Raw genomic sequence first — 4,536 nt, forward strand, 5'->3', positions numbered from 1 at the left:
ATCAGGGCAGCGACGACGAAAAAGTGCGACAAAAAATCACTATGATGGCACGTGGCTCAAAAGACTCAGAAAAGCCTAACAATAGGATAGGGAAAAAAAATTTGCCCGGGAAAATTTTGGCCTAAAAACTGCCCGGGGGTCTCCAGACTCTTTTTTTTTCGAGACCTACACAGGCAAGGAAACACGAATCGGAATTTAGATTGATCTCAACAACAAACCTAATATGAGAAGAACTCGGATTGGTGGTGGATATATGGTTGTGGTATATGGCAGCGGTGGTGGTATATGGTAGCGGTGGTGGTATATGGATACAGATTGGTGGTGGTATATGGATACAGATTGGTGGTGGTATATGGATATGGATTCAGAGCGGTGGCGGATAAGCAAAAGTGGTAGATGGGCGATGATGATGGTGCGGCGGCGGCGTGACAACTTATGACCAGAACTCGAAACTCTAAAAGACTAGACTCTAAGACCAGCAACTTGACACGACGATGCAACCGCAAATTCAACAAAGCAAAAACCCTAAAAAGATTATGCAAAGGCTCAGATTGGTTCGGATATGATGAACTAACCCTAAAAATTTTTTGTGGCTTTTTCGTGGACTGTAGGTATGAAGAACAGACTCGATCTAATCTACGAAAAACTGTAAAATCTCACCGAGTAACCTGGAAATCTGATACCACTTGATAGAGGCGAGGGTCCCGATGTTTCGATGAGATGGTGGCTGTCGTTTTCTGTGGGAGTCGACTTTGATGATCCGACTACGAACGTGCGAGACGTCGCGCCTTAGCAATCGCTAAACCAACTTCCGAGGGTTATTAACCATGCCGGAGCACTATCAACCTGACCACGAGGGTCTGTTTCCTGCGAGCAAACGAAGAACAAGCAAGAAACTGAGATTGCAATCTGGATATTGCGAATATAAGATGAAAGCTTTATTGATCAAGGTGGGGTTCTGTGACGTCTTGGTCTGGTCGTTGGACACAAACGAAGTATGCGAAGTTGCAGCTATGACGAACTTTTGATCTAAACAAAACCCAAAGTCTAAACGATGCCCTAAGGGCTGTATATATGGATGAAGAGGGGGGGGGGGAATTTCGTGGCCCTTGAGGTTGGGGTCCGAAACCAACCCTAACTCTTGTTTCCCCACACATACGGACTCTAAAAATAGCCTATACTTAAGTATTTCGAAATTACATGGGCCTGGCCCATTAATAAGGTGACGCAACACCTAGAATAGCCTATGGACGAATATTATGAAGTGGCATCTTGTATATTTCGTCCAAGGCTTCATGCACTCCTTATGGCGGCTTTAAAGTCCTGAAATCATCACTTGTAACTCCGTTCTTGATCCCCTTGCGCATGCCATCAACTCCATGTGTGTTCTTGCTCCAATGTTCATCCTTCTCCAAGCCAGGCCCTTCATTTGTAAGCAAAACAAATGTATCCAATTTAGGCAACATCATAATCTCATGAACATTAGAATCATTACCAAGAAACGAAAGTACCTGGTAATTTAATTGGCGTGCACGATCTCTAGTAATTGGTCCAGTATATGTAACAGTAGGGGCTGTGGGTGTAACAATGGTATTGATGTCCTCATCACAACCCCAGGATTTAGTGAAATCACTAAGTTCCTGAAAACAGAATTAGCAAGTGCACCACTTTGCAATCTTGCACAAGTCACCACACACATCCTAAAAATACATGGGTTGCACCTCTGGAAAGATGACAAAACCCTTAACAAAACACATGTAAGACTCACGGGCATATCATGCACACATTAATCATGGCAAAAATGACAAAAGTGCTAAACGGAGTAGCAGATCTGACAATTAACTCAAGTAGCCCTCTTTTAACAGCATTTCGGGCATCAAGATGAGCTCAAATGAAAATGATGCAATGGAATGAAATGATGTACTCTCTGAGATGAACATTTTGATATGCTATATGCATGAATCGGAGCTATGGATGCAAAGTTACGGAGCCGCGAACATGTGCATATGGACTGAGATTTCTGGGACTTAGAGAAAAAAACGAAGTCAACCTAAAATTTCAGATCTGGATCACACGCTTCCCGAGGTGGCTCCAGCGATGCACTGTTCACCGGCGGGGTGTTGGGCTGCAACACACACGAGGCCTTTCGGTCCCTCGGTTAACCGTTGGAGTATCAAACGAAGTCCAAATGATACGAAACTTGACAGGCGGTCTACCGGTAGTAAACCAAGGCCGCTTGGCAAGTCTCGGTCCAATCCGGAAATGTTTAATCCCCACACACGAAAGAAAGCTAGAAATGACCACCGGAGGAGAACGAAGCGCCGGAATGCAAAACGGACAACGGGGAAAATGCTCGAATGCATGAGACGAACACGTATGCAAATGCAATGCACCTGATGACATGATATGAGATGCATGACAACGACAACAACACACGAAGACAAAAACCCGAACCCGAGGAAATAGATATAACTTAACGCCGGAAACGGCAAGAGTTGGAGTACAAATAGGGAAAGTTACATCCGGGGTGTTACAGGTGAATAGGCAATTTTTATGAAAGTCTTCAAAACATGGAAGTTTCGAAGACAAACGATAGAAATAGACCTATTACCATGCAGCGGAAGGTAGACTACACTTGGCAAACCATAGTCAAGTATTCAATGAAGTGAAAGCACAATGACCTATAGTAGCTAGGTAGTTAGGATCAGGTAGGAAGATATTATGAAGCCAACCAGAACACGCAGTCACTCAGTGAAGATAAAAAGATAGTGCAATCATACAATGACTTCACAAGGACCAACAGTAAGTAAAGGGAAAGGAAGGATGAAACCAGTGACTCGTTGAAGACAATGATTTGTTAGACCAGTTCCAGTTGCTGTGACAACTGTACGTCTGGTTAGGGCGGCTAGGTATTTAAACCTGAGGACACACAGTCCCGGACACCCAGTCCTGAACACGCACCTCAGGACACCCAGTCCTCACCGTATTCCCCTTGAGCTAAGGTCACACAGACCTCGCCCAATCACTCTGGTAAGTCTTCAAGGTAGACTCCCAAACCTTCACAGACTTCGTTCACCGGCGATCCACAATGACTCTTGGATGCTCAGAACGCGATGCCTAACCGGCTAGAGGATTCACAGTCCTCAAGTGTAATAAGTCTTCAGATCACACAGACAGGAAGACTTAAGTGATGCCTAACACTCTTTGACTTTGGGTGGTTAGGGCTTTATCCTCGCAAGGAATTCTCTCTCAAAGGCTTCGAGGTGGGTTGCTCTCAAACGACAAAAGCCGTACTCTAACTCTGAGCAGCCAACCATTTATGGTTGTAGGGGGGTGGGCTATTTATAGCCACTAGGCAACCCGACCTGATTTGTCCGAAATGACCCTGGGTCACTAAGGAACTGACACATGTTCCAACGGTCAGATTTCAAACACACACGACAACTTTACTTGGGCTACAAGCAAAGCTGACTTGTCCGACTCTGGACAAGATTCGCTCTCATAGTTTTCACTCGAAGACATAGGTTTTGGTTAAGCATCACTTCAGTCATTCTGACTGGTTCTCTTGGACCCCACTTAACAGTACGGTGCTTCCTATGACTCAACAAAGAAGAAAAAGAACTATGAAAGATCGAAGTCTTCGAGCTCCATAGGCTTCATGCGATGTCTTCTCTTGTCATAGTCTTCAATGTGAATATCTTCACATACCACCTTTAACATTAATGTCTTCATACATTTTTAGGGGTCATCTCTGGTAGGAAAACTGAATCAATGAGGGACTTCTACCTGTGTTATCCTGCAATTCTCACAAACACATTAGTCCCTCAACTAGGTTTGTCATCAATACTCCAAAACCAACTAGGGGTGGGACTAGATGCACTTACAGATATCCTGGAAAACCAAAAACAAGCAAAAAAAACTGGCACTAGGCACTGGGTTAATAGGTTAGTCCCCAAAAATGATATAATAGAGTACAAAAGTTATATAAAACATCCAAAATTGATACTATAATAGAATGGAACAATAAAAAATTATAAATACGTTGAGACGTATCACAACCCGCAGCATTAGAAGCATGTCGCCGCGGTTGCCGAAGCTTGTCGTTGTAACATCATCACGGCCGTCGAATCACCCCACGAGCGTTAGAAGCATGTCGTTGTGCCATCGCTGCGGCTCTCACAACATGACAAAGCATCACTAAGGTCGTCGAAGCATGCCATGGCAGGATCGTCGTAGCCGCCGAAGCACACCACGGGTGTTCGAAGAATGTCGTCGTGCCAACACCGCGGCCGTCGCAACATCATCGAAGCACCCAGGATGCTATCGCAACATCATCACGACTGTCGAAGCACATCAAGGGCGTCTGAAGCATATCGTTGTCCCAATGTCGGGGCTGTCGCATCATCATCAAAAGCACCAATGATACCATCGCAGTATCATCGCGGCCATCGAAGCACGTCAAGGGCGTTTGAAGCATCTCGTGGTCCCAACACCGAGGCTGCCACAACATCATCAAAACAACAGGGATGCCATTGC

This window comes from Triticum dicoccoides, chromosome 7A, assembly GCF_002162155.2.
Source record: "Triticum dicoccoides isolate Atlit2015 ecotype Zavitan chromosome 7A, WEW_v2.0, whole genome shotgun sequence".
NCBI classification, from domain to species: domain Eukaryota; kingdom Viridiplantae; phylum Streptophyta; class Magnoliopsida; order Poales; family Poaceae; genus Triticum; species Triticum dicoccoides.